This window comes from Geotrypetes seraphini, chromosome 11 (genome assembly GCF_902459505.1).
Source record: "Geotrypetes seraphini chromosome 11, aGeoSer1.1, whole genome shotgun sequence".
In the NCBI taxonomy this organism is placed as follows: domain Eukaryota; kingdom Metazoa; phylum Chordata; class Amphibia; order Gymnophiona; family Dermophiidae; genus Geotrypetes; species Geotrypetes seraphini.
The window spans coordinates 139,364,509-139,385,291 of NC_047094.1; the positions used below are offsets into that span (position 1 = coordinate 139,364,509).

The 20,783-nt window shown below is 41.3% G+C and overlaps 1 protein-coding gene across 5 annotated transcripts in view; it reads right to left on the minus strand.

Annotated features, from left to right (window-relative positions):
- The window catches only part of CHD6 (chromodomain helicase DNA binding protein 6), a 218,304-nt gene that overhangs the window by 194,856 nt on the left and 2,665 nt on the right, over positions 1 to 20,783 (minus strand). The window lies entirely within an intron of this gene.

Sequence of the window (20,783 nt, forward strand, 5' to 3'; positions counted from 1 at the left end):
CTGGCAGGTTTCACATTTTCAACACATTTTCTGTAATTAAGAGATCAATTCTGATAATTCATATCTTAGCTTTTGTGAAAGAAAATTGCTTTAGTATTATGTTAAGACTTATGTTTTCCCTCATTCCTTTTTTCTGGTTTTAAATTCTTTGGAGAATGTTAGTTTCATCTCAAGTCCCTTAAACTATTATAGGTTTTCTTATCATTGATTGTAAATTATGGCTTGTTTTTTGTGTTCATATTCCCTTTTCTTTCTTTTTATCAATGAATGTTTCAAGAGATATTTTCTTAACCATTGTTCATTCCATTCTCTGTTTTTAAGTTTAATGATAGCTTTTTTAACATATTTCTAGTTTCTAATGATGCAACATATTTTAGTCACCATTTTATGTCTCTGTTATTTTTAATCAGATGTTTATGTTTTACTTGTCAGATCCCTGACAAAGGCCTATTGGCCAAAACACCTACGTGTTGGGTCATCTGGAGACAAACTTTTTCTAGCACCTACGTCCCATTGACTGTTCTTTCTTGCTGTGAGCCATCATTGTGAAGGTGTTTCTCTTGTTTATTTGGATTGCAGTTACCTATCCCAGCTTGCTTGTCTATTTCCAGGCATAGGCTGCCTCGACCAGGACAGGGATGGGCAACCTTGATCAAATATTTTCAGGCATATTCATTGAAGAAATCCTGAAAATCCAACTGGGATGCAGCCCTCTAGGACTGAGATTGCCCATGACTTCTAATCACAGCCTTCCTTAATCTCTTGAACAGAGTGACAGCTAAGCCTCAAGCATTCCACCTCCCTGATCCATCTTGCTGCCTCATGTTTCCTCTCTCTGGGCTTTTTGTTTCTCTTACCTGCAGGCTTCGTTTTAGGTGCTCAATTACCTTTCATTTTTCTCATTAAAGCCCTTCTGCCTCCAATATGAGTTCACTTCCTGTTAGTTCAGGACTCTCAGGAATACATCTTTCAGCATCATCATGAGGTCATTTCTTTTCAGAGCTCCTTTTAGTTGCATGCAAATCAACTGTATGTGCATTAATTTGTAGGTTAATGCAAATTTACTTTATTTTGCATACACTATGTTTTGTTAATGTGCACTAACAAACCAGATGCATGCTAACAAATTCATGTCCCTGCTTTCTAAACATAATAAAAGAAACCGGTTCCCCTTATTTGTTGATTAGAATACATGTCCATAGATTTAAATTCCGATAGTCCTGTTAAAGTTTTAAGTATTGGAAGCCTGTGCTATGCCTTTCCCCTCTTTCTGCGTCTTTTTGATAGCTTCCCTTTATTCATTCTATCCTGGCTGCTACAGTCTTGTAATTGTACATTGCAATGATGCAAAGATTGATATCTGTTAGACCACAATTACTCAAGGAATACCGGATTTTTCGGACCATAAGACACACTTTTTCCACCTCCAAAAAGAGGGTGTACCAAATACACCGCGCGCGTCCCCCCCAGGTACCTTTTTTAAGTGGTGGTGGTCCAGCACGGTCTCCTGCTGGACGGCTGCCTCTTTGCAGAGCGATACACAACACAGGAGTGCGACTTTTGCGCTTCCTGCCTGGTCCTGCGCAGCTCTGTGATTGGTCATAAGCATCTTTAAAAAGAACTAGGTGAGTGCAATTAAGAACGCTAAAAGGAATTCTCATCCTGCCTATGAAAACTGTTCATTGATAATTAAGGGTTGAGCAATATGATCATCAGGCCCCAAGAACAGAGTTGGTTTCATTTTTTTTCACAAAAATGTGGCTATTTCTGTACAGTAATTTAAAGATGAGGAAGAATTAGGTGATTAAGAGTGTTTAGGATTCATCTGGCTGGCTTAATATCGACCTATTGCAAGGAGGATTCATGTCCTCTTCAGTTATTTAGGAGGAGGCCATTCCGTGATTTTAGACCGAGTGTCTTTTACTGCAGGCATTCAAGAGGACAGCTGTAAGACTGGCCTACTTCCAACCAATATCGAACCTCCCCTTTTTATGCAAAAAGTTTGGAAGAGGCGACATAGTGACAGATGAAAGAGAATGGGCTTCCCTCTATGAATCAATCAGGGTTTGCTGGGATAGCACTACACATTCCTAACAGCAGTAGTAGTTGCTTATGGAACAGAAAGAATACGGAGAAGAGGTCATATGGTCTTGGCATGCTGGATCTTACTGCTGCTTTGATACTGTGAATTATAAACTTTTGTTGCATTAAATAGTAAATAGGATGTATTGTGTGGAGGGGGGAGCAAGACCAAAGGAATGTATGCAAGTAATTTGGGCCTTTCTGGAGAACCAACTGCAAAAAGCATTGATGGGATCAAGTAACCCAAAATCCTGGTGAGTGGTCACATATCTATTTGCACCCACTCTGATATGTGCTAATGTACAAAGGGATTTCAAACCACAGATCTTGTTTTCAGAACTGAATACAAAAAGACAAGCAGGAAAGCAAAGACCAAAAGATGAGTAGCGCAATAACTTAAGGTCCATAAACTTGAACTACATGCATGTGTGAACAAGGACAGTCTAAGAAAGTAGAGAACTTAAGAGTGAAGACTGAGAATCAGTTAATGCAATCAGATTTCTTCTCTGGTTCAGTCGTCCTTTTTACAACAGATGCGCACTCCTACCTGTGTGATCCGTAGGTCTCTGGCCGGCAGAAGTGCGCATGCGCACTTAGGGTTTTATTAGCTTGGGAGGAAATAAGAAAACGGCCCCATACACATGGACCCCCAAGGTATAAGCCGCGAGTCGCCAGGACTGTCTTCTGCAGCAATGCTGTGGCAATTGCGGGGTTAAGCGCCCACGTTTCAGCACTGAATTGAAGGGATGTGTGGGGAAGCATTTACAGCTTCTGCCAGCAGCGCCGGAGCTCGGGCCCGTCACCCTTACCGGGAGAAAAAGCGAGGCAGTAATGTTACAGCTGGAGAGTGCAGAGTGAGGAAGAAAGCAGAGACAGCGCTGCACAGGGAAATGGAGGGGGAGAGAGACAGACAAATATTCTAGCACCCGTTAATGTAACGGGGCTTAACGACTAGATTACTCTATATTACTGTAATGTTATTTATATCTGTTGCATGCGATGTAAAACCAAAATAAATAACATAGTGGCCAAGTATATTCATATTGTAGGCTTTACATTGAACATCCACTCTAACTACATACAGTTTGAGTGAAATGGCGTGGTGGCCGTGTTAGTCCACCTTCCAAGGTAATATAAAATAAATTTAAACAAAGGAAATTAAGGTGATACTTTATTGGACTAACTCAATGCATTTTACGATGAGCTTTCTTCTGATCTGCAAAGCTTATCGTAAAATGCATCAAGTTAGTCCAAAACAAACGGTATCACCTTATTTCTTTGTTTTATTTCTTGATATTAACTACAGTTTAAAATGGGTTTGGTGCCCAGAGATGAGTGATTATATTATCTGCCAAAGAGAACCTGGGATCAATTGGGCAGAAACTAAGTTGAGCTGATTCATAATTCTAGAATTCAAAAAAGAGACTATTTTAGTTGCACTCACATGCTTTCTGTTGACCTCTTGCCTCTCTTTCTCTTCTGATGGATTGAATAATTGTAAAGTCTATCTCCAATGTAATAGTTTTTGTAACCTTCAGCCTAATATAATAGTATTGTAAACCACTTAATACTTATGTACAAGCAATAAATCCAATCCAATATGTATGTAAACAGGATTCCAAATGAAATTTATAAGCCTACGGAGGGACAGTACATAATCCCCAGGAAAACTCAACTATTTACCTTCTCCATTGAAAATATTGACTATTTAATCCTATTATGCTTTCTATATTTAACCAGTCCTTAAATCCCATTATCCCATGACTAATTTGCTCAGGAATGGTTCATGAGGTACTATGTCAAATACTTTCTGAAAATCCAGATACACAATATCAATGTGCTCACCTTTACCTATGTTTGTTCATGCCTTCAAAAAATGTAACAGATTGGCGAGTCAAGATTTCCCTTTCAGGGAGTGCAACCCAGAGTATGGCTATTCCAGAGAAGGTGGGTATCACATCAGGTGATGTCCTTTGGAGAGGGTGCGGTTAGGAATACTCTTTGGAAGGGACCATAGTGACCTTGGAGGCGTGTACAGGGAAATGCTGCACTTCCAAGTACTCTGGATCATTTCCTTTAAGGGCCTTGAATATCAGGCAGAGTTTTAAATTTAGCCTTGTACTGTGCTGGAAGCCAGTGAAGATTTAAAAACTGGTGCGATGTGCTCATGTTACTTACAACCTTCTATCAATCCTGCTGCAGCATTCTGAATCAATTGGAGCTGGTACAAACTCCTTGTAGTCAGACCAGTGTAGAATACATTATAGTAATCCAGTCTTGATGTTATCATGGCATGCACAACTGCAACAAGCCTTCTCAATGTAAGAATAGAGATAGTGAAGTGATCACAAATGATAGAAGTAGCTCTTGAAGGTTGAGTCTAGCTGTATTCCAGGGTTCCCGACTTGTAATTTGAATAGGAGCTTGTCTTTGCCAAAAGAGATTTTGATGTCAGGTATTTGCCCACTTATGTTAAGGACCCAGAGCAGCTCAGTTTTACTTGGTTTCAGGCAAAGTTTGTTGTTTTTAGCCTATTCTTGAATTGCTGTTAAACAGGTAATAAAGTTGATTCAGGGCGGTGGGTAAGTCAAGTTAATGGGTAGAGTAGCTACACACCTTCCACGTACACAGAACAGAGTATCCACTGACTGAACCAGCTTTGCTAGTGGCTTGAGATAAATGTTGAACAGAACAGGCACCCAGTGATGAAATGCTGCCAAACAGTATGGACTGTTGCCTATCATAGTATCTGAAGCAAATACTATGCCATTGATGCCTGCTTTTGCCAGTTGTGATCCATAGTGTCAAAAGCTACTGAGAAATCCAGCAGTACCAAGGCAAATCTCTTGTCTCGATTTCTGTGAAGATCACTTAGAAGGCATACAAGAACTGTTTCTGTTCCATAATTGGATCTATTCAGTTTCTCTTTTCCAGCCAATCACCAAGTTGAACACAAGACTATTCTATGGGAAATGTTCTTTTTAAAGCAAAGGACTCACCATTGCCTTTATGTCCACCTCAATACTCTACTATCTAGATCATCATAAATCTGTTCTTCTCATTTCCATCGACCTTTCATCAGCTTTCGATACAATTGACCACAACCTTCTTTTAGAAAGACTACAGTCCATTGGTATCACTGATCAGGTTCTCTCTTGGTTTAGATCCTATTTTATCAACCGTTCATCAACTGTAGCCTTTAATAATATCAGAGCAATTTTCAGTTACATATGGCATCCCCTAAGGGTCTATCCTTTCTCTCCGTTGCTATTTAATATTTTCCTAGCTCCACTGTTGACTCTTTGCCAATCCATTGGCTTTAATGTTTTTGCATATGCAGATGATATTCAGCTTATACACCAGCTAGACTAATAATTCCTCCGAAACAACAGCTATTAAAAAGAAACTAGAACTGATTCACCAATGGCTTGAGACTAATAGATTAGCCTTGAATGTCAACAAAATCCAATGTTATGTTATTCCCTTGGAAAGAAGGTCACAAACTTCTGTTTCCCATTACTATTAAAGGTTCTATACTGCAATCGACCAGTAGCATTAAGATCCTTGGGGTCATTTTCGACAGCAAACTTACCTTCCACGAACATATTAGTAATATTGTTAGATTTACCTTCTTTAGATTACGGCAAATTCATTCTGTTTCCAAATTTCTATACCCTAAATCTCTAAACATACTAATTCATTCGCTGGTGATCTCAAAAATTGATTATTGTAACGCTTTGTTCAAAGGAATTGCCTTAAAAGAAATTTGTCGTCTTCAGATTGTTCAAAATGCCTCAATTAAACTCATAAAGAATGCAAAAAAATTTGATCATGTGACTCCGTTACTCAAGGATTGCTCACCGAATAACTTACAAACTAAGCCTACTAACTTTCAAATCTCTTCTCTATAAAACACCTTCTTTCAAATTATAGAGTATTGATTCCCTATACTCCCTCTAGATTAGTGGTCTCAAACTCAAACCCTTTGCAGGGCCACATTTTGGATTTGTAGGTACTTGAAGGGCCTCAGAAAAAAATAGTTGTCTTATTAAAGAAATGACAATTTTGCATAAGGTAAAACTCTTTAAAGTTTATAAATCTTTCCTTTTGGCTGTCTTAATAATAATATTGTCATTTATAGCTAAAGAGACATATGATCAAGAAACTGCTTTATTTTACTTTTGTGATTATGATAAACATACCAAGGGCCTCAAAATAGTACCTGGCGGGCCGCATGTGGCCCCCGGGCCGCGAGTTTGAGACCACTGCTCTAGATCACTTAGATCTATTGACCAACATCTCTTGACAGTTCCTTCTCTTAAAACTATAAATACACGGCGGCACTATATTTTTTCCTTTACAGCCCCCCCAAATGTGGAATTTACTCCCAATTCATGTACGAGAAGAATTCAGTTTGGATAGATTTAAGAGCAAGCTAAAATGCTTTCTTTTTAAAGATGCATTTGACAGCTAATAAAACTAGATTTGGTTTGTCATCCTGAAAATAGGATTAGATCAGGTGTCTCTACTGAGCCCTGGTGTTTAAATTCTCTGTTGCTTATTATTCTCCCCCTCCCTACTGTTTTTTTTCCCTTATATGTCTTCTTTACTATTTTTAAACTTGTATTTTTTTTCCTATTCCCTTCCTCTTGTATCATTTGTTTTGTCTTGTTAGTCATATTTACATTGTCTGTTTCCCTTTGATTATTGTAATTTAATATTTTAATGTTTTGTATATTGCTTAAAATACGGAATAAGCGATTAATCAAATACTTGGAAACTTGATCATTGCCCACTAGAAAAAGAAGAGTTCAACATTTTTGTGGCAACTTCTACGAGGCCCCTGCTTGCCTGCTGCATCTCTTTGATGGGTAGGTAGTTGGTCAAAGATCTCAGCATTTTGTCAAGGCCCCCTCTATTATAGGGTTAAAACGGTCACATATGTCTTTATAAGACTATACACTCCTGGTTATCTAATTGGAAGCTGGGTGAAATAGTGTGTAAATCCTGGTAGAAACTTGAATGCAATTGTTTTTTGACTGCTATTAAGGCTTGTCATGTTTCCTATAGTTTAGCCTATCCTTATCCAAGCAAGATTTATGACATCTCACTTAAGGGTCCAGAGACCATTTGCAGCGGTTCCATTTCCTCATGCATCCACATCTGATGCAAACTTTTTTTTTAATTTGCAGCTAAGGTTCGTTTGTTTTTTTTATCTTCATTTTCCTTTCTGAAAGTTAAATGCAAATAGAGAAATTAGGTCTTACCTGAAAATTTTCTTTCCTTTAGTCCTTGTCCACTCACTATTCCAGGACACATGGACAGCAACACCCCGATGACCCTGCAGTGGAGGCTCAGTGTGCAACAGTTTTACATAAGAAAAGCCATACTGAGTCAGACTAATATTCTATCTAGCCCAGTATCCCGCTTCTAACAGTGGCTAATCCAAGACACAAGTCCCTAGCGGAATCCCAAATAGTAGCAAGATTCTATGTTACTGATTCCAAGGCAAGCAGTGGCTTCCCCTACGTCTCCCTAAATAGCAGACTATGGACTTTTCCTCCAGAACTTTTTCAAACCCATTACGCTGGTTCACATCCTTCCTGAGTAACAGATCCCTCTCTACTCAACACCTTAGCAAAACCAATCAAATATGGTGTTCCACAAGAGGCTCTATCCCCTCTATTACTTAACCACTACATTAGACCCGTCCTTGACATAGCCCGCAAACATCAAATCCAAATACACTCTTTCACTGATGACATCCAATTGTATCTACCATGTGGTGAAATCCGCACTTAAAGATCTCAATCTGTATACTTTGGAGGAAAAGTGGGAGAGGGGAAGATATGATAGAGACATTTAAATACCTATGTAATGTAAATGCGCATGAGTTGAGTCTCTTTCATTTGAAAGGAAGCTCTGGAATTAAAAGGCATAGGATGAAATTAAGAGGTGATAGGCTCAGGAGTAATCTAAGGAAATACAGTACTTTTTTACAGAAAGGGTGATACATGCATGGAACAGTCTCCTGGAAGAGGTGGTGGAGACAGACTGTGTCCAAATTCAAGAAAGCCTGGCAATGGCACGTGGGATCTCTTAGGGAAAGGAAGAAATAATGGTTACTGTGGTTTGACAGACTGGATGGGCCATTTGCCCTTTATCTACCATCATGTTTCTATTAATTCCCCAGACCTTAACCCAAAAGAGCACATTTGGCACCACCTCCATCTACATGATAGACGACTGGATCCACCACCACGCACCCATCAGCAACTGTCAGACACACTGCAGTTTGCATTGCTCCAGATACCTCTAGCGACCATCCAGCATTTTACTGAGTCACTCCCACAGTGTTTGGCTGCCGTCCATGCTGCCAGAAGCGGTTGTTCCGGATATTAGCAGGTAGTCATAAATAACGTGACTCGACTGTATAAATTAATAGGACTTTGCTAGAGCCCCATTCACCTCCAAGCAATGATTTTATCCAATAGTCTAATGCGAGACTATAAAGTCAAGATCTTAGCTTCCAATGAGTATTGATAACTATGCAGAGCAGATCTCCGAGTCCACAAGATCAATAAACCCTGCCCTTCTTCAGCACACCGTCCAGGGCATATTATGAATCGACTAGACATTCTGCAACTTCTTTTCTGGCCCCTAAGCTCTGGAATGATCTCCCTCATTCAATAAGAGAACAACTAACATTTTCCCATTTAAAAAAATAAAGTTTTAAGAGACTTCTTGAGCAAGCCTTCCATTGAATATTTGGTTGCTTGTCGTGGGTGTTTTGTAGAGGATGCATAGTTAAGGCATATTTTTATTTGTGTTTTACTTGTGTTAATGGTTTACCTTTCCTTTAAATATATTTGGTTTTCTTTTCCTTCTTTTGTTCTAGATTGTAAACCACTTTGACCAGTTTTGTAATTGCAGTATAGCAAGAATTTTTAACAAATACAGTCCTCAGCAGGACTCTCATTAGAAGCAGTCAGCAGATGCTACCACCCAGAGCAGTGAACAGCCAGCCAACCAACCAGATCATAAACATAGCCTATACCTAGGGCAATGATGAGTGCTTCTTAGTGTTTTCAGCCCAACAATAAATGTTCATCCCTAAGGGAACCAGCATGTATAGGTGCTGTATTTCATCTAATGCAGTGTTTCTTAACCTGCGGTACACGTACCCCAGGGGGTACGTGGGCCGTCAGCCGCCCAGGACCTCTCCTCACTGAAACCACCACAGATTTCTCCCTGATTCCCCACCCTACCCCCAAAGCTGCCATGCTCCATTCTCCTCCCCATGCTCTATTCCCCCCGCCGGCAATGCAGAAACAGAGACGGGCCAGGCGCGCGCAGCAACTGCACAAGCAGACAGCCCACAAGCCTTCCTCCCAACGTCAATTTTGACATCAGAGAGAAGGTTCTGGGCCAGCCAGGCAGTGATTGGCTGGGATGTAACTTCCTCTCTGACTTCAGAATTGACATTGGAGAGAAAGCTTGTGGGCCGTCTGGTTGTGCAGTCGCTGCACGTGCCTGGCCCATCTCTGTTGCTGTATCGGCGGCAGGAGAATGGAGCGTGGCAGGATTGGCGGGGGAGGGAGGGAAGAGGGGAATGGAGCATGGCAGTTTCAGGCACTCATCCTGCAACAATTTTCCTTCCTTCCCTCCCCCTAACCCCACTCACAACTAATATGTTCTCTCCGCATGCACCATCTCACCCTCCCCTCCAACATATAGCATCTTTCCTTTCCTTCCCCTTCAAGTCCAACAGCACTTTTACCTTCCCCTTCTGCCAGCAGCACCTCTTCTCCCTTCCCTTTCCCTCCCCCTTGTCAAGCAGCATCTCTCCCTCTCCCCATGTCCAGCAGTACCCCTTCTCCCTTCCCCATGTCCAGCAGTATCTCTTCTCTCCCTAGCGGCAGCTCACTGTGTGCTTTTAACTTCCCCACATAGCTGCCGCTAGCATTAGTTTAGCCATGGTTCCATCAGGCATCCTCGGGACCTTTGCTATGCTGGCCTACCTCTGAAGAAAGAAGAAGGTACATCATCAGAGGCAGGCCAGCCTAATAAAGGCCCCAAGGCTGACTGATGGAACCATGGCTAAACTAATGCTAGCGGCAGCTGTGTGGGAAAGTTAAAAGCATGCAGTGAGCTGCTGCTAGGGAGAGGAGAGGTACTGTTGAGATGGTGATTCCATCAGGCAAGACTTGGGGCCTTTGATAGGCCAGTCTGCCTCCAATGATGCAACTTCCTTTTTCGTCAGAGGCAGGTCGGCCTCGAAAACGCCCGAGGACACCTGGAATCACTGGCTAAAATAACGCTAGCAGCAGCTGTGTGGGGAAGTTAAAAGCACACAGTGAGCTGCCGCTGCTGGTCCGGGTGGGGAGGCTAGGGAGAGAAGATGAGGAAGGCAGGAGATACGCGAAGGAAGTTGGGAGACATACAGTGCCAGCGCCACATACCCCCTGGGGTACGCATATCGCGTGTTGAGAACCTCTGGCCTAGTGATTAATGCAATGGCCTGAGAACCAGGGGAACTGGGCTCAATTCCCACCACAGTTCCCTGTGACCCTGGGAAAGGCATTCAACCCCAGGTCCAAAATATGTACCTATATGTAATATGTAAACAGCTTTGATTGTAACCACAGAAAGGCCATAGATCAAGTCCTATTCCCGGGCCCTACGTGTAAAAATTTACATACACATCTTTATAGGACTAAAATTCAGTTAGCACCAATAATTATTAGCAACCAATTATCAGCACTAATTGGCTCATGCAATTAAACTGAACGTTTAAATTTGCCCACACATGGCACCTCAACAATAAGCACCGACTAAACGAAATTCTATAAAAGTTAGGTGCACTTGATAGGTGGCATCTAAGCATGATTCTAAGTGGGCTTAAGTGTCGCTAGGCACCCTAACTTTAGGCACCCCCTATTTATGCCAGGGTTTTCTTGGTCTAAATTACTGCAGCCAAGTTCAAAGTAGGCACCTACATGCAAAACACCCATGATCTGCCCCCGAACTATGCCAACTTTGTAATAGGCACCTTGGACTAGGTACCTATGAAATCAGGTGCCAAACAAACATAACATAACAACTCACTTGTATACCGCAAATACTATTCAGTTCTATGCGGTTCACAGAGATTAGCAATACAAACGCATAAACATCCAGATTCTATAAAAAGATGCGTCTTTAAAGTATGTCGAAATTGTTGATATGAGTTTGAAAGTGTAAATATGCGAGTCAGATCCCTAATCCATGAAGCTGCCTGGAAGGACAGCAATCATTCCTGGAATTTCTTCTATTTTCCATCCCTTTGCAGAAGGAAACTGAGTACAATTTAAGTCAATTAGGAGGTGCTAATAGTCAATTATCAGCGCAAATTAAGTTTATTAACCAATTAAGTTAGGTGCGCTGACGTAGGCAACTACACAGAATTTGCCATATCTAGAATTAGGGTAGATTGTCAGGGAGAATCATTTTCATCAGCTATATTGTCTTACTCTATCTATTAACATTGGGAAATTCAACAACCAGGAAATATTTTATTTTTTATTCATTCAATTTTCTATACTGTTCTCCCAGGGGAGCTCAGAACAGTTAACAAAGTTTTTATTCAGGTACTGAAGCATTTTTCCATGACTGTCCTGGTGGGCTCATAATCTACCTAATGTACCTGAGGCAAAGTGGGGATTAAGTGACTTACCCAGGGTCACAAGGAGCAGCGTGGGTTTGAACTCACAACCTCAGGATACCCTCTCCCCCTAAATACAGAATGGCCTCACTACTACTACTATTTAACATTTCTATAACGCTTATAAACATATACAGCACTGTACATCAACACACTTAAGAGATGGTACCTGCTAGTTTTTTAACAAAAAAGATGAATGGTGGGATGAAAGTTGATGCAGAATTCCATGCTGAATTGGTATGTATGAGTGTAAGAGGGGGGTCAGTTCTGGGGATCTTTTATGCCAGTAGGCGAAGAAGTGATTAAAGCTCTTTCAACTGCGACTCCAACAAGATCATTGTAACACGAATATTATGAGGCAATTAGCTATGAAAATGGTAAATAAATCTCTAGTAGATGGATTTTTTCCTCAAAATGTAAACAATCTACTATTACACCAGTCTTAAAAAAAGATTGATATAGAGATAACTTGACATCTGTGCTATCGTCCGATTTCTGCTGTTCCTTTTTTTGGAAAAGTGATAAAGAAACTGGTATTAAAACAACTGGATGACTATGTTCAACAAAAAGAGTGCCTAGATCCCTGTCAATTTGGGTTCCAAAAAGCATACAGTGTGGAATTGTTATTAGTTTCAGTTGTTGGTAGCCCAAGGGAGGGATCAGACAGAAATGTATCCTACTGCATGATATCATTAGATGTTTCTGGTGCTTTTGACTCTGTGAATTTGGAATTACTACTGTGGAAGTTGGACCAGTGGTTCCCAACCCTGTCCTGAAGGACCACCAGGCCAGTCAAGTGAGAGGTATCAGCATATAATGGAGGTGCCAGGCATGCAAATCTGCTTCATTAATATTCATTAGGGCTATCCTGAAAACCTGACTGGCTTGGTGGTCCTCCAGGACAGGGTTGGGAACCACTGAGTTGGACAACTTAGGCACTGATGGCGAGGTTTTGAAATGGTTTGTCTCTTATCTAATAGGAAGATCGTTTTGTGTGAAAAGAGGACAGAAGGTGTCTGCAAAAATATCAGTGTCCCCCAAGGGTCAGCATTATCGGCGTTGCTGATCAATATTTACATGGCAACATTAGGGACGGTATTTCAAAAGCTGGAGTTCAATTATAGATTATACGCCAATTATATTCTATTCTTTTTCCCTATAGGGGGGCAACAACTAGAGGTCGAGGCAAAATTAAATCTGTGCATGAATGAGATGGGAATGTGGATGTCTAGTGATGATTGTGAGTCAGGACAGGGATGGAAGATTTCCTGAGTCTTTGAATGTGATTGATGGGTGTCCAACTAAATGTGAAGAAAGAGATGGTGGTCCTGGGGGTCTACTTGTATTCTGCCCTAACAACGGGAAAACAAATCTTGAAGACCATTCAAGAAGGGTATGCTCAGCTACATATTTAGGAGAGGCTGAAATCTATGTTGACACCCAATGATTTCAGATCAGTAGTGCAAGGGTTAAAATTGTCAAGATTAGATTATTGCAATTCACTTTATCTCAGAATAGCCAAGACAAAATATTGAATTCAGCCATGAGGCCAATTACTGGGGTCTCTAGAATAACTCCTATTACACCTGTTTTGAAACAGTTACACTGGCTTCCAAGTACAGCAGAGTGCAATATAAGGCGTTATCCATAGTACATCAAGTTTTATATCAGATGGCCCCAGTGTATTTTCAAATGTTTCTGGAAATATATCGATGGGGAAGAATGTTGAGGTCCGAGAGTGGGATGAGATCGACAGTGACTAGGGAATTGGGAATGCACTATGCTGTGCTGGAGTGAAAATGTGGAATGAATTAACAGGGAACTTACGAATGTGCTAATCGTGTAAATTTCAAGAAGTTGCTGAAAACACAGTTATTTGTTAATGCATTTATGTAATATTTCTTAGCAGTTAGTAATGAAGATATAAAATAATAATAATAATAATTTTATTTCTTATATACCGCTATACCGTGAGGTTCAAAGCGGTTTACAGTATAGATACCATAAATATGCAATAAAAATTGAAATAAATGAAAAAAGGTACTTAGAAATTCCCTAACTATCCCGAAGGCTCACAATCTAGCTAAGATGTTCTTGGCTTCATAATGATATTTGTCTTTTAGATATGTATGTTTAATTGGAAATGCTTGGTAACAGACGGTATATACATTTTGAGTAGGAACTGAGGGAGTTTCTCAGAGTGCTTAAGGTGAGGGGTTATGAGTTAAATGATGATTCTCTATGCATTTCTGTTTCTTGTGGCTGCAAAGATTGAAGATGCACACCAAAAAGACCCCAAACACTGTCTAAATCAGGGGTAGGGAACTCCGGTCCTCGAGAGCCGTATTCCAATCGGGTTTTCAGGATTTCCCCAATGAATATGCATTGAAAGCAGTGCATGCAAATAGATCTCATGCATATTCATTGGGGAAATCCTGAAAACCCGATTGGAATACGGCTCTCGAGGACCGGAGTTCCCTACCCCTGGTCTAAATGCAAGGTGTACACCACTGTGCACACTGCTGCCTTTGAGTGCACACAAGAACAGTACCCGAGGCTGAGATACAGGAGGAGGAAAAGGAGGCCCTAAGGAAAGAAGTTAAAGGGAAAAAAAAGGTGCAGTGGCAAAAGTTGTGGGTAAGATGAATTCATTCCATTGCAAATGTTTTCTGTGTTACAAGCTAATACAGGTACTTTGGTAACAGCCTCACTTCCTATCATACTGAGAATACCATACTATTATGGATGATCAGAAACTGAATACTCTATACACTAATGTATAAATACCATAATAAAGACTACAGCACAATAATTATCAATTACCGTATTTTTCGCTCCATAAGAGGAGGAAAACAAGAAAAAAAACATTCTAAACCAAATTCTCCCTGCCAGGCTCTGCATCCAACCCCACACTCCTTGGCACCCTGTTCCCCCTCCCTGCCAGGCTCTGTACCCTGTCCCCCCTCTGGTGGTCTAGTGGTAGGCTGGGACAGGGCACAGGGCTCCTATGCTAAAAGGACATCAGAAATGGCACAAAACAAGGGTGCAAGTGGACAAAGCATATCTCAGAGCATGTTACAGAGCAATCGTCAATAAAAGAAATATTACAAGGCAAAGGATTAATCAAAATGTATATCAACAGAACCAAAGCAGCAAAATAAAACATAAGAACATAAGCAATGCCTCTGCTGGGTCAGACCTGAGGTCCATCTTGTCCAGCAGTCCGCTCACGCGGCGGCCCAACAGGTCCAGGACCTGAGTAGTAATCCTCTATTTATACCCTTCTATTCCCTTTTCCAGCAGGAAAATGTCCAATCCTCTCTTAAATCCCAGTACTGTATTCTGCCCTATAACGTCCTCCGGAAGCGCATTCCAAGTGTCCACCACACGTTGGGTAAAGAAGAACTTCCTGGCATTCGTATTGAATCTGTCCCCTTTCAACTTTTCCGAATGCCCTCTTGTTCTTTTATTTTTTGAAAGTTTGAAGAATCTGTCCCTCTCTACTCTCTCTATGCCCCTCATGATCTTATAAGTCTCTATCATATCCCCTCTAAGTCTCCTCTTCTCCAGGGAAAAGACCCAGTTTCTCCAATCTCTCAGCGTATGAAAGGTTTTCCATCCCTTTTATCAGACGTGTCGCTCTTCTCTGAACTCTCTCGAGTAACGCCATATCCTTCTTAAGGTATGGCGACCAAAACTGGACACAGTATTCCAGGTGTGGGCGCACCATCGCCCGATACAGCGGCAGGATAAATTATTTTGTCCTGGTTGTAATACCCTTCTTGATTATACCTAGCATTCTATTCGCTCTCTTAGCAGCTGCTGCGCACTGTGCCGTCGGCTTCATTGACCTGTCCACCATTATCCCCAAGTCCCTCTCTTGGGTACTCTCATTCAATAACATCCCTCCCATCGTATAGTTGTACCTCGGGTTTCTGCTTCCCACATGCAATACTTTACATTTCTCAACGTTGAACTTCATTTGCCATTTTGTCGCCCATTCCCCTAGTTTGTTCAAGTCTCTTTGCAATTCCTCACAGTCCTCTTTAGTCCGAGCTCCCCTAAATAGTTTGGTGTCATCTGCAAATTTTATTATCTCACACTTCGTCCCTGTTTCTAGATCATTTATGAATATATTAAATAACAGCGGCCCGAGCACCGAGCCCTGCGGAACACCACTCGTGACCCTCCTCCAGTCAGAGTAGTGGCCCTTCAACCCTACCCTTTGTTTCCTACCTGCCAACCAGTTTCTGATCCATCTATGTACGTCTCCGTCCACCCCATGGTTCTTCAGTTTCCGGAGTAATCGTTCATGAGGCACCTTGTCAAAGGCTTTTGGAAATCAAGGTATATGATGTCTATGGGGTCACCTCTGTCCATCTGTTTGTTAATTCCTTCGAAGAAGTGTAGTAAGTTGGTTAGGCACGATCTCCCCCTGCAGAAACCATGTTGGCTGGTTATCAAAAGTTTGTTTCTTTCCAGGTGATCATCGATGTTTTCTTTTATCAGTGCTTCCGCCATTTTTCCCGGAACCGAGGTCAAACTCACCGGTCTGTAGTTTCCCGGGTCACCTCTTGATCCCTTTTTAAAGATGGGCGTGATGTTGGCCGTCTTCCAATCCTCCGGGATCACGCCTGTTTCCAGGGATAGGTTGCATATTTGCTGCAGTAGTTCTGCTATCTCCTCCTTTAGTTCCTTCAGAACCCTTGGATGGATTCCGTCCGGACCTGGAGATTTGTCAATTTTTAGTTTATCTATCTGCCTGCGCACATCTTCAAGGCTCACTTCCCTGAATGTTAATTTTTCTGCTTGATTTCCAATGAAGAATTGCTCAGGTTCCGGTATGTTGGTTGTGTCTTCGTTCGTAAATACAGACGAAAAGAACATGTTCAGTCTTTCAGCGACTTCTTTCTCCTCCTTCACTACTCCCTTCCTGACTCCATCATTCAGCGATCCCACCTCCTCCCTAGCTGGCTGTTTCCCTTTAACGTATCTGAAGAACGGTTTGAAATTTCGAGCCTCCCTGGCTAACCTCTCTTCATACTCTCTTTTGGCTTTTCGAACCACACGGTGACATTGTTTTTGATACTTCCTGTGCTCTATCCAGTTCCCTTCAGTTTTGTTCTTTTTCCATCTCCTGAATGAATTTTTCTTATTACTTATCGCTTCCTTCACTATTTTGGTCATCCATATCGGGTCCTTTATTCGACTCTTTTTGCTCCCCTTTCTGAATCTGGGGATGTACAGATTTTGCGCCTCGCTCACCGTGTCCTTGAAAAAAGACCAGGCATGTTCTACCATCCTCCATTTCTTGGAAGTGTTCCTAAGTTTCTTCCTTACCATTTTCCTCATTGCTTCATAGTTTCCTTTTCTGAAGTTGAAAGTTGTTGCCATGGTTCTCTTTCCTTTTGGTATTCCTGCTTCAACCTTGAACTTGATCATGTTATGGTCACTGTTTCCCAACGGTCCCACTACTTCCACTTCCTTTGCAGGTCCCATTAACCCATTTAGGATTCGATCCAAAGTGGCATTTCCTCTCGTCGGTTCTCTAACAAGCTGCTCCATGAAGCAATCTTGTGTAGCATCCAGGAATTCTGTTTCCCTAGTGCATTTTGAGTTTCCAAGACTCCAGTCTATCCCGGGGTAGTTGAAGTCTCCCATAATAACTGTGCAACCGTTTTTGCATTCTTGTTTCATTTCGGCTTCCATTTCTTTATCGATATCTCCGGTTTGCCCGGGTGGACGATAGTATAGGCCCATTTTTATTTCATGTCCCTTTCTACCTGGTATTTTAACCCATAGCGATTCCAGCTTGTTGGTCATCTCCGCTGTGTCTATTCTTGTCGATTGTATGGTTTCTTTTATGTATAGGGCTATTCCACCTCCTTTCTGTCCTGACCTGTCCTGGCGATAGAGCTTAAATCCCGACAGTGTTGTATCCCATTTGCTTTCCTCATTCCACCATGTTTCAGAGATTCCAATAATGTCTAAGTCTTCTGCATTGGCCACGGCTTCCAATTCCCCCATTTTGTTTCCTAGGCTCCTTGCATTAGTATATATGCAGTTTAGATCCTGGTATTTAAGTGTCTTCATTTCCTTTCCCTGTGTTTTGGTCTTTAATGTCTTCTCTTTTGGTACACTCCTTCTAACCTCTTCTGGGTTAGTCGACTCCTGTAATTTGTCCGTTGTTTCTTCCGAGTCTTGCATTCCCTTAGTATCATCACGTGATACCTTCTTCCGAATCATCGACGCAAGGGCAAATTAATAAAACATACCGCAAAGCATATCACAGAGCAAAGGATCAATTAGAATACAATAGAATAAAGTCAGATCACCAAATGCAGGAATAATGAAACAAAGCATATCTACTAAGCAACCATATGTGGACAAAATATAAAATAAGATATATACAAGTACCAGAGCACAAGACAACAGATAAGTTAAAACACAGAGTAGAAGCCCAGCCAACCAGAAGAGAAAAAATGGGCTGTCGAAGGCAGTAAGTAAATTAACAGAGCATGCTGAACCCATCAGAATTCCAGTGAAACAGAACATGAACACAGAAGACAAACACATACAGGATCAAAGACTTAGAGCAAGAAAGCTAAATACTGCAACATGGTGCCCAAAGCTAATGAAGAACTAGACGAGACCCGCGCAAAGGCCAAGGAAACACCGTCGACTGCAAATCAAATCAGATTTCTCCATGGTGCGACCCAGGCTGAAAATGCTTTGGTTTTCCTGCTAGGGGATGCCGACTCCAGCTGTATCAACAATCAGTCCCCATTCGGCATCAACGAAGCCCTGGCCTCTCCCCTGCTTTCTTTACGCTGGCAGCTGCTAAGCTCAGACGACGACAGTTGCGCGTTGCCTCCCTTCGGGTGGAGTCTGCCCTGGGATCGCCAGCATTGATAAGCTTTCTTCCCTCTGTGCCACCATCCCTGGCCTGCAATGCTATGTCTCCTAGATGTCTGCGGCAGTCTCTGCTGTGTCAGCTAAGAGCGTCCCGAATGCTGATCTCCCACTTCGCCCAATGAAGTGTCGTGGGCCCAGGCATTACCGTGCTTGTGCGCCGCTGGCCCTGAAGCAGCCATCCAGCTACCACCGCAATTTAAAGGTACCACCAGGGGGGGGGGGCCGTTGTGTATATTCGCTCCATAAGACGCACCCTTATATCCATCCATTTTTTTGGGGAAAAAAAGTGCATCTTATGGAGCGAAAAATGCGGTACTTTTTCAAAATATTTTCAATATCAACTTAAAGCCTTGTGATCAAACTCAAAAACCTTCTGATTTCTATGTAGTCCTTTTACTAAACTGCATTAGGCACTAACACGCATCTAATGCGGAAAAAAAAGCTAGCCGCAGGACATGTTACATACATTCTGATTTGTTTTGGGATGTGCATGAGCTAAATTTTTTTGACTGGCATATCAGAGACAGAGAGTGGGCATCCCTGATCTATCTACGTTACCACACGGATGATACAGGAGCCTTTACCAACTTCAAATCAGGTGGTGGTACATTTTCCCACATTAATTTTTTTAAATGGATACATTCTAATGGCAACATGGCCAATCATGACAAATAGATAATGGAGGGTTTCGGTATTGCTTTTTCAGGCAACAGTAAAAATGGCCTTAGCGAATGCACGTTAAGGCCATTTTTACTGCCTCTTATTAAAGGATTCCTCTGATTGCTTATGTGTTTTAGAAGACGATCAACTTTTCAAAAAAAATCTGAACTTACTACTATATTTAGACTGAAAAACAATAATTTTTCTCTTTTTCCAATGCAGCACTGTGTTCATAGCAAGGTGAAAATACAGTTGATCACAATAAGTTTACCAATTTAAAAAACAAATGCAAAGAATTACTAATTTAAGTGAAGGGACGACATGTTTTGAAACTCCTTGAAGAAGCCTGTTTAAGATGCAACATACTACAGTGCTGGAGAAAAAGAAATTTGTTGTTTGGACTGAATATGAAAAATTCAGATGTACTGAATCATTTTTTATTTTTAATGTTGCTAAAGCCACATTAGCAATCATAGAAATAAATTAGGTTATTCTGTGTGCAATAATGGATTCCAATTACTTTTGTTTACTGGCTTGACTTTTGAGCTCACAGGTTCAAGGTGTCACTGAAAACACTGAATCTTTACAAAATTGATTATACTGTGACGGAGAATTTATACAGTATTTTGACCAGATTTTTTTTATTTAGTCCATTTTGTAGTATTCTGAATCTGCACTAGCCAAAAATCATGTTCGCTGCAAATTCCAACAATCCTCATTGTCAGTTTAAAACATTTTGAGTTTCACAAACATGACACTTATACAATACATAGTAAATGATGGCAGATAAAGACCTGAATGGTCCATCCAGTCTGCCCAACCATAGTAACTTTAATGGTATCTTCCTTTTGCACACAGCACAAGCAGCCCCATAGCATTGGCGCTACTGTGCCCTCAACTCTGAAATGAGCATTAGGACATACCAAAAAGAATAACACTTCACATCACTATGCCACACACAACACCAGCTTACACACATTAAAACACAATGAGGAATATTTTCAAATCACTAAGACTTACAAAGTTACACAGTAACCACTGGAACTTTGTAAGTCTAAGTGCTTTGAAAATGAGCCCCAATGTTTCTTATCTAGAAATACACTAATGGGGAGGGGGTTTTCTCTCCTATTCAAAGAGGGATATCTTAATAGTATGAAACAGTTACAACACTGTCTTGTGCACTGGCATTCATAGAGCTTTATGGTTATAGAAACATGACAGCAAATAAAGGCCAAATCGCCCATCCAATTTATTGATTCATTTTTCTATACCGTTCTCCCAGGGGAGCTCAGAACGGTTTACATGAATTTATTCAGGTACTCAAGCATTTTTCCTTTCTGTTCCAGTGGGCTCACAATCTATCTAATGCACCTGGGGCAATGGGGGGATTAAGTGACTTGCCCAGGGTCACAAGGAGTAGCGT